Below are 11,523 nucleotides of genomic sequence, written 5' to 3'. Positions count from 1 at the left end.
TTTTTCGAGCAACTTTAAACAGAACTCGGTGAGAGCAGAGCCATGCAAACAATCTCTTTATCACTGGCGAGATGCTGCGCTTTGTAGGATCAGTTGTCTGTTCGTGTGGTCTTTCTCTGGTGGCTGCAAAGAAGACCAAGCAATGATACATTGCCATCAGCATGAAACGATTTCCACACGCAAAAAATTTTCGATGCCTTTTTCACATGTTCTTGTTTACTGGCGTCTGTTTGTGTGTGTATGCGGCGTGTTGGTATCCTTAGCGGATAATGACATTTTTTTCCGCGAAAAAACAGTCACACAAAATTCCGAAAAAAATTTGAAAGCAAAAAATTTCGCGGAAAAAGCTCCAAACATTATTCCGCGTAAAAACTTTTGTTTTACTTCAGAAAAAAAACAGATGCCGCGGCGGATGATGACAAAACTTCGGCTATTCCACAACAAATCCCGTTTTCCGCGGCATTTCTGTTTTTGCGTCAATTGTGAGGGGGTATACCATGACAAAAAACGCTGCATTTCAGTACTGACGAAATGGATTGCTTTGAAATTTGTAGGATCTTATGATTACATACAATACATACTTCAGATACAATTTGTTATCATTACAGGTATTTGGTCAGATATACAATCTTCCGGAAAGAGTTTCAAAACACGTCACAGGTTTGTGGACTAACATCACACAAATTCATGAACAGGGTGTACGGGAATATCCGTATGCGCTCTATAATTTAGGGCCGGACTAGGCTAAGACGGGAAGGGGGCCCCCGGAGGGGGGGTTGCCAGTGGTGGTCCAGGGCCGGGGATGTTCCCCCTGGCGGGGTCAAGGGGCAGAAGCTGATGGGTAGGTCATATTCTGAGATAGGAAAATGGTCGCTCCTTGCATGAAACGGCATAAAATAAACAATAATAAAAAATGTTTTAAATAAGTGAGGTACATGTTTAGGCTAGGGGGGAGGGGGGGTTGCGCAACCCCCATAACCCCCCCGGTAGTCCGGCCCTGCTATTACACTTTGTACCTTTCAGTTAGGCTGTGGTCACCAAGGTATCCAGCGGTGCAGAAGACAGTGCAGCGTAGTCCCAGACACTCGCTTTTCCGGCTTGCAACCATCGAGCTGAGTCCGCACCGCCTACAACAATACACCACGATCACAGCTGGCGAATAGCGATCGATCGGAATGTTCAGCAACAGGGAGATGAATACACATTGTTTGACAGTCACAATTCACGAGGCTTGCAAAATTGCCTCTGAGTTTTAGTTTCAGCAAAGTGCTGAGCGTTGAAGTCCAAAAGCCGTTAAATTGCCCCCCCCCCCCCTTTTTTTTTTGGTGGTACTCCTCCCTCCATCTCATCAGCTTGTCTGTTTGTCATTTTGCGTGTATGTGGCTCGTCGTTTACTTTTATCTATAGTTTCCTTGACTTCATGCACGTAAACTTGATTTGTTGTACATTAAAAAAAAAAGCAGCCATTAAACGCACCAATGATGCACCAATAAAGTCAATGCAAATCTCTAGTAAAACAAAATAACCAAACATGCCTACTGACAACGAACGGACATTTTCAAACGTTGCAACTGTTTGAACCTTGCAGAAGCTGACCCTGGCGCTCACGTGGACTGAAATTGAAGTACCATTTATACACTGAAAACTTATTTTTGACATGCCTTTTTCAATTGGATCAAATGTAGGAGTAAGTATGTACACTGAGACTACTGCAGCTGATTTAGTGCGAACAACAAAACTGTCCTTCGATTCAACTCTGGTTCAAACAACAGTACAACAATACAGGCCTACTGACGACGAACGGACATTTTCCAGGCGCTCACGTGGACTAAATTTAAAGTACCATTTATACACTGAGCAACATGTGTACCATTGCAATACGGCAGCAAACTTTATTTTGACATACCTTTTTCAAATGGATCGAATGTAGGAACAGAGACATAGAAAGATGTATGTATGTCTCTGGTAGGAATAAGTACTGGGACTATCACAGACTATCACAGACTATCACAGCTTACTTGGCGTGAACATCTTTGATTCAACATTTGTACTCGGGAAAACTATATAGAAACCACAGGAAATGAAAAGGACTGAAACTACGACGGACAATTACCAAACCGGTAATTAAAAACTCAATTTGTTCTACCAATAAATGAAATCTAAATCAGTTATTCCGAGAAAAAAAGCAAGAACATATCTTTACCTGGCCTCACTGACAGGTAGGTCAAAAGAGAGAGGGAGAGAGCTGCAGCTTAAACTTCAAGGCCGGTGTATCCCTGCGCGATAGCGTGTGACAAGAAAGCTGAGTTGCCGAGTTCGCGATTTTATACCTCGTGATCGTCTGCCCCGGTCATCATGTGATAAGCCAGTTCAATGGCACTGCCACTGCCACTGCCACATGTTCTGTGAACGTTTTTAAAATTCAGTGAGATAGATAGCCGCATAGGCCGTTTAATGTTGCAGAAAAAGAGAAGAAAACAGAATCGATGTATTAATATTGTTTGTTTGTTTTTGTACGGTCCGATGTTCATCGAAGGAGAGAGAAGTCGACACCAAAACCGCATGGAAATAATTCAGTAAGGTTGTATGGAAATACTTTTTCAGCGAGACCAGTGACCTCGATCGTTACCTGTATACAGGTGTGGTGACTTGCAGCTTACGCAAAACTAAGGTTGACCATTTAGTGAATATTACAAGTGGCATAGCTTTACAACCAAAAATATATGCATGGTCGACTATACACAGGACATTCCCCCTCCTCCCCCTACCCGACAGAGAGAAAGAATAGTCAATGCTGAAAGCAAAATAACATTATTTGAGCGAGGAAAAGAGATGTTGTGACCGAATGCCCAAGACATCAAACAAGTTGTTAAAGATGCAGTGCAGAACTTGAAACAAAAACGAAACTTTATGAGGTTTGTCAGTTCGCATTTCCCGCCTTATGGTAATTAACATTTCCCCTGATCAAGTTCAGGGGCTAATCGTTTTGTGCGGTATGCCAACATGGACCCACATACCATCTTTTAAAATTGTCTTACGTAATCAAACACAATGTCTTTACGTATAGTACCCAAGATATATAAAGAATTCTCCCTAAGTCTTACCGAGTCTCACAGACTTACATATACTATATGATCTAGGCTTTTGGTGTAATTAGTTCACGTGCGGGACCTGATGTGAGCCTGATCGAGGGCCACGCTTTCCGAGGCTTCGCAGATAATAATTAAAATAAAATCGTTAACAACTTTGCAGTTTTTGACTTCTTACAAGAAGGTCAATGAAACTCATTTGGTATAATTTCATTCGAATGCGTGCCTGAGGCGTGACTGAAAGCCCTGGGAGCTCCGTGTACCTTGAAGTGTAAAGGACAGGAACTTTAAATAGCAAAGAACAGCAACATACAGCTGCTACACACACAAACACTTTCACTGTCAGCCGGATCGGAAAATGAACATGTGTTGAACACATCAGTCTTGAACCACCCCCCCCCCCCCCTCCCCGGCACCCACCCACCCCACGCGTCTCAAGTTTAGTTCCCTGTCCAGTTTTCCATTGCCATGACCCACAACACTGCTACTGAGTGGCAAACTGTCCCTCTCAGCCCTGGGCTTTCTGTCACGCAGGCCGAGGGTGCTAACGGCATATTAGGAAGTCGACATATTAGGAGAACGACATATATGGCATATCAGCTGTGACCTGATGACGTCTGAATGCACCGGACGGAGGCCGTCAAAGACTCTCTAAGGCGTAGTTTGAAAAGTCACTTACAAAGGGAAAACCACGCCTGAGACAAACCGGCCCAACTCGGTCTCTCCGACCTAATCATAACACTGTCTCAAGAGACTTCCGGGGTATCCCCTTCTCCCGGGACCTCCGAACAGTACCGGACAACAAACAAATGTTTTTTTAGGGTGTGTTTTTCTTGTTTTGTTTTGTTTTGTTTTGTTTTTTCAGCAAAACAGCAGGAATGAAAACAATAGTCCCGCCAGCATTGAACCACCGAATGTTTGAAGACAAGCATAATTATTATTGTAGACTGAATTGAGCCAATTAACAATGGATGATTTGACAAGAGTCACGTAGTGACGACGAAATCTTAGAGACCGGTGCCCAAGACACAGACACAGAGACAATGAAACCAACACACCAACCGACCGACCGACCGACCGACCGACAGACACACACACACACACACACACACACACGCTGTGACACGCCACACACACACACACACACACACACACACAAATGACACACACACACGCACGCTGTGACACGCCACGCACGCACACACACACACACACACACACACACACACACACACAAACGCATTGAGGCAAACACAGACACAGACACAGACACACACATACACTGACATACACACACACATACACGCACACAAATACCCCACACACACAAACACACATACACTTACACACACACGTACACAAACACACACACTTACACACACACACACACAGACACACACACACACACACACACACACACCGTGACACACACACACACACACGTACACACACACACACACACACACACACACAAACACACACACACTCAGTTACACACACACACACACCGTTGCACCGGCTCGGAACACTTTCCCAAAACACAGAGTCGTAAAGATGTTGGTGAAAGGTCTTCTTAATTCCTTAAGGCCATGTCAGACGCACAATACAAAACAGTGTTTTCTTTCAAAACAAACACAAAACAGCGTGTTTCCCGTGTGACATCCCCCAAAACGCGTTTCAGAAAACACTGTTTTGTGTTTTCGCATCGTGTTTTGGGTTTTAGAGCATGCTCTAAAATCTGAAAACACGTTTTGGTAGTCAGCCAATGAACGCGGACGATCAACTCACGTGACTCGGTTTCCGGCACCACGGAGATAGAAAAAAATGGCCGACGCAGATGTGGTACCGATTCAGGGTAGTATCGGACCCATGAATCCTAACTAGAGTCTATGGAGCCTGTCACGATTGAAGAGAGGCAATAATATCAGTGGGCGCTGCCAGCCGTGTTGTTTACAAACCCAAACACAGCGCGGTAGCTGGACGGGTCAAGCTGACACTGACCGTATCAGTGGGCACTGCCAGCCGTGTTGTTTACAACCCCAAACACAGGCCGGCGATAGCTGGACGGGTCAAGCTGACACTGACCGATATTTCTGTGAAAACACGCACCGCGCTTCATTTGTGTGTTTCGCGTGTGACATCCCCTCTGTAAAAACATGTGTTTCCCCGACGTTTTGAAATGGTGTTTTTGTCGGAAACATGGCTTTGTGTTGTGCGTCTGTCTTCGCCTTTACTGTGGGGATGAGTCATTGACGGCATTCCTATAGTGTCGCTGTGACTAGATGCACTGACGTGCCAGAACTGCTTACATCCGTGGTACAGGCTTACTTTACTACGGTATATATGGCTGTCATCCAACCTGACGTCACATTTTTTCCCTTGACCTTCAACAGATGCACGTGCTACTGTCATCGTGACTACGGCATGACAGACATGTGGATGCCGAGAACAGAAGTGGGGATCCCCATCTTGGTTTCTGTGCCAGACAGAAGTAAACTGGCGCACGTTCTCGTGGTTAACCCTGACCTTGCCTTGACCTGCAGTGATACACAATCCAGCCGGGCAGTGCACGATCGGCCAAGGTGACTGTGTCATTAGTTCAATATATGTGTCGAGCGCCGCCCTTAAACGGTGTGTGCACTTGACTGACACAACTTTCTCTCGCACCACAATATTATGCACTTCTCTAACTATCCTATACTGAGCTGCAGTTTATTTTCATGACGGTTTTAGACTCCCCCTTCACACACTATTCAGACAAAAATCACACCAGAGAACTTGAACGGATTACCGCGGACAATGCCAGCCTTTCAGTTAATCTAATCCTAATTACCTCGGCGATTTACTGATCAACTTCTGCATTATTAAGGTGTAAGGAAACACATTTTCCATCCTTTATACCGACTATGATTTTTGTTATAACAACTCATACGCGTGCTTACTTCCCTGTCCATAGAAACCGAACACACTGGCGAGAGCACGCGTTTGATCAAACTTCTGATCAATGAATCAATGAATAAATCAATACACCGATCAATCAATCAATAACTTGAATGAATCAATCAATCAATTCATCAATGATAACAAGAGAATGACAATTCATGCACAAAGTGTCATTTGCATTGCTCTCGCTTTGAACAAAGTGAGAACTTGAAAGTTCTCAGCCTTCGCTGGGTAAACCAGACACAGGTGTACTCAAGCTCTGTTTTGCGGGCTTGCCAGGCTTACCTGTGCAAGGGACGCCATTCACCTGATTCGCCCTGCAAAACTGGTTTCTTTTCGTCAAGCACAGAAAAGTTTATTTCCCTTGTATCGATTGAATTTCTGTCTGTGTCACAGAGAGAGAGAGAGAGAGAGAGAGAGAGAGAGAGAGAGAGAGAGAGAGAGAGAGAGAGAGACAGAGAGAGAGACAGAGAGAGAGACAGAGAGAGAGAGAACTCGAACTCGAACTCGAAAACTTTATTACCGAGGGATGATAGCATTAGGTCCATATGGTCCTTTCTTACAGCTAGTCCCTACTATAAGAGAGAGAGAGAGAGAGAGAGAGAGAGAGAGAGAGAGAGAGAGAGAGAGAGAGAGAGAGAGAGATCAAATCAAATCAAATCAAATCAAATCAAATCAAATTTTATTTTTCGAGGGTTGTGGCATAAGCAATACAACGAGCTTTTTTCAACCAGCCCTCGCCCAGAGAGGGGACTAATCTAATCACATATTTACACGGATATTAACGTAGAAAAAAAGGTAGAGAAAAACAACAACATATGAATATTTACACATTACATATTATACACAAATATAGAGCGTCGTATAATATGTAACGTAGTGAAAACAATGCTGAATACACATGCATGAGTAAATGTGTTATTAAAGCTTTGAGTGTTTTTGTGTGGATATAATGAACTCTGATGCTTTGGACAAATGCAAATATAACTAAACGAAGTCTTCCATCACTGTAATTTTTCGTAATTTAACATTAAATACAGTGAAAGGTGTTTTTTGAAAGTATTGAGACTCATTGGGACTCTCACAAATTCCGGGAGAGAATTCCAGAGAGAGAGAGAGAGAGAGAGAGAGAGAGAGAGAGAGAGAGAGAGAGAGAGAGAGAGAGAGAGAGAGAGAGAGAGAGAGAGAGAGAGAGAGAGAGAGAGAGAGAGAGAGAGAGAGTATTAATTTTGTACATCCTATATTTTGTTTGTGAGAATTTGTTTGTGTTGTGGAAGTATTAGAAGTAAAGGCAACCTTAGTATAGGCAATTTCAGAGTATGTTTAGACAACGAAAAAACATATAAAACATGAGTGTGTGTGTGTGGGACCACAACAGATTACCCAAGTCTTAACCCAGCAAAGCCTGGTTGAGAAACAAACAAGTCGCGTAAGGCGAAAATACAATATTTAGTCAAGTAGCTGTCGAACTCACAGAATGAAACTGAACGCAACGCAACGCAGCAAGACCGTATACTCGTAGCATCGTCACTCCACCGCCCGTGGCAAAGGCAGTGCCCGTGGAATTGACAAGAAGAGCGGGATATTCGTTGCGCTGAGAAGGATAGCACGCTTTTCTGTACCTCTCTTCGTTTTAACTTTCTGAGCGTGTTTTTAATCCAAACATATCATATCTATATGTTTTTGGAATCATTAACCGACAAGGAATAAGATGAAAGTGTTTTTAAAACGATTTAGAAAAAAGAATTTTGATAATAATTTTTATATATTTAATTTTCAGAGCTTGTTTTTAATCCGAATATAACATATTTATATGTTTTTGGAATCAGCAAATGATGGAGAATAAGATAAATGTAAATTTGGATCGTTTTATAAATTTTTATTTTTTTTTACAATTTTCCGATTTTTAATGACCAAAGTCATTAATTAATTTTTAAGCCACCAAGCTGAAATGCAATAGCAAACCCCGGGCTTTGTCGAACATTACTTGACCAAAATTTCAACCAATTTGGTTGAAAAATGAGGGCGTGACAGTGCCGCCTCAACTTTCACGAAAAGCCGGATATGACGTCATCAAAGACATTTATCAAAAAAATGACAAAAACGTTCGGGGATTTCATACCCAGGAACTCTCATGTCAAATTTCATAAAGATCGGTCCAGTAGTTTAGTCTGAATCGCTCTACACACACACACACACACACACACACACACACACGCACACACACACGCACAGACAGACAGACACACATACACCATACCCTCGTTTCGATTCCCCCTCGATGTTAAAATATTTAGTCAAAACTTGACTAAATATTAAAAAAAAAAACCAAAAAAACAGGCACAGCAGCCTCTTCCTGTTGCGGAAAATATCTTTGGTAGTTCTTACAGACGGAGTCAAACAGTCAAAAACTTGCTACGCATACTCTTAAAAAAAAACAAAAGAGAAGGTTTTCAAGAGTATAATTTGCGATTATAAAGTGCAACATTAATAAAGTAAGTTAAACAGCTGTATTGCCCTGCTCACTGTTTACGACCCCCCCCCCCCCCCCACCCCCATTCCCTAGCGCGTATGGCATATGTGTGTGTGTGTGTGTGTGTGTGTGTGTGTGTGTGCGTGTGTGTGGGGTGTGTGTGTGTGTGTGTGTGTGTGGGGGGTGTGGGTGGGTGTTTGTAAATACATATGCGTAATGAAAGAAAAACAAAAACTGACATCTCTAATGCAAGGGGAACTTACACATGGCAGTCTAGGATCCCGATTTCAAATTAAGACCAATGTCAGTAAACTGTACACTCAGACATGATCTCCCATTGGGGAATGTCATTCAAAATATCTGGACGATACGCAAGAATTATAATCTTGACTGACAGCAAGACAATTTGAAACAACTTGAAACCATAGAACGTCTTGCGAGGAGAAAAAAAAACTACACCCAATAAGTTAGATAGAAAGGTGTCACCCACCGTGACATGCATAAAACACGCACGCAGTCTATCATCCAAGACTCACTTGAAACGAGATATTGCTCTTCCAAACAAACAAAACACAACTTGACACAGAGAAAATAAATTGACAACGTTATTCAGATCGCAGTTGGTCCAATACAACAAAACTAATACCGCAGACTGGAAGCAGAAATATCTTCGTTGCCCTTACTCGTTGTTCGTGGAAAACGTAACCTCTCTACTCAGCCTGTTGATCACGGCCACGGTCGATTGTGGGCACTTAGCACTCCCCTCGATTGCGACTTGAATATCTGATCAACAGTGATCAAGGGAAAACAACGCTGTTGTCTGTCAGGCCTTTGAGTCGGAACAACACGACAATGTGTGCTCAAGTGAAGTCTTTGGTATAGACTAACCGACTTGGGGACGTGTAGTCTTCGAGTCTGTCTCCCTAGATAACGACTACATACCATTCGAGAGAGAGAGAGAGAGAGAGAGAGAGAGAGAGAGAGAGAGAGAGAGAGAGAGAGAGAGAGACAGAGACAGAGACAGAGAGAGAGAGAAAGAGAGAGAGAGAGAGAGACAGAGACAGAGACAGAGAGAGAGAAAGAGAGAGAGAAAGAGAGAGAGAGAGCGTGTAATACACTAGGAGAATTGCTTGGCTTGAGTACATTCAAATACGAAAAAAATAGTGCTCGCCGAATTGCTTACACACACACACACATACGCATGCACGCACACACACACGCCGTGCACGCACGCACGTGACACACGCCCGCACGCACGCACGTGACACACGCACGCACGCACGCACACACACACACACAATAGTACACTGAGACTGCTAGTGTAAAAATTACAATGTGCTCGCCGAATTGCTTACACACACACACACACTAACACATACACTAACACACACACGCACGCACCTACACACACACACACACCGTGGCACACGGCGCACACACACACACACACACACGCACGCTCGCGCACGCACGCGCACGCGCATTCCATTTAAGTCTAAAACATTCAAACACAAAGGCCTTAGAGAGAGAAAGAGAGAGGGAGAGGCAGCTAGACAGCCGGCCAGCCAAGACAGAGGGAGAAACAGAGACAGACAGACACACAAGACAGAGACACAGACATACTGAGAGACATTCGTGAAATGTACGGTTCTTTAATTCAGATTCTTCCAGTCAATCTTCAAGCCTGGCGTGGCGTCGAAGAATCCCTATTGCTCGGTGCAATGGAAAATGAGCAATTGGCCATGATTGTGACTCGAGTGTTGTCTCCACACAGGGTGCACCGTTGTTTGATTCCCGCGAGTTATACCGGCAGAGTCATACTGTCTCGTTGTCTGAGAAGAAATACTGATATTATGTATATATATATTTTCAATTACTAGTATTCAAGAGAAGAAGTATATTCGACGAACCAAGCACGCTTCAGGTTTAGGATTTAAAGAACGAAATTGCCTACTCTGTTCCAAGCACCTCAAAGGATTTTTACTGACACTCAAGTTTCTTTCTGCCAAACACCCACTCGATCCTACCCCCTTTTTTGCAATTTTTTTTTTGCACGATGACCTATTAATCTGAATTGTTAGTTTCATAGATAAACTCACCACTAGCCGTTTGGTATTTAAGAAAGATGTCTAAATAAAATCATTTTGTACTTCATGACTGTTGGGTGTTAAAACCGTCATACAATCTTGCTTAAAGGCACAGTCGGCCTCCCGTAAACCTTCATAGACACTGTCAGGCTTTTACACACAGTACACACCCCCTTTCATTTAAACACTCACCGCTTGAGAACATCCTAGGTGCCCTCCGTAAAGAGCGAGCAATTTTCAAAGAATTTATTTTTGCGTGGTTTATCTTACCCCTGAGCCATCGTGAACCCGTGTGATTCAGTTTCCTTTTTTTCACAATTTAGTCGTCAGTTTGTGATTTCAATGCGACTGCCTGTAAGCTTATCTGCAATAGCACGTTATCGTCTACCTCTGAATCTAAAACGCAACAAACGGCTGCAAGTCACACGAACTCAGTAGAGCGGTGGCGGTTGACCGTTCAGAGGAACTGGCGCTATGCAGAACCGTCGTCTGCTACGAGAAAGACGTTTTGCGTGACACGTTTCCGGGCTTTTCTTTTTTCAAACTTTCAAAACTTCAAATTCTACTGATCTTGTCTTGATGAAAAAAGAATTCTTTTGTGATTTAAGAATGTTTGTGTAACAAGCTGTCAATTTATTATTTAGAATTGAAAAGCGTTCGGATAGTCCACGAAAATAAATTCTTTGAAAATGTCTCACTCTTGACAAAAATCAGCCAGGATGTTCCCGTTCGGTGAGCGTTCAAATGGAAGTATGCTTGCACTGTATGTAGAGGCTCGGGGAGTTCAGTTATGGTTTACGGGAGGCTTACTGTGCCGTTTTAAACTGACACTAAAATACACACGCGCACACACACACACACACACACACACACACACTGTATTGGCACCAGCCAACACCCCGGGTAACTGGGAAACCCTACCACCTTGCGT

The sequence above is a fragment of the Littorina saxatilis genome, linkage group LG2, assembly GCF_037325665.1.
Source record: "Littorina saxatilis isolate snail1 linkage group LG2, US_GU_Lsax_2.0, whole genome shotgun sequence".
Classification (NCBI taxonomy): domain Eukaryota; kingdom Metazoa; phylum Mollusca; class Gastropoda; order Littorinimorpha; family Littorinidae; genus Littorina; species Littorina saxatilis.
This window is presented reverse-complemented; position numbering follows the sequence as displayed.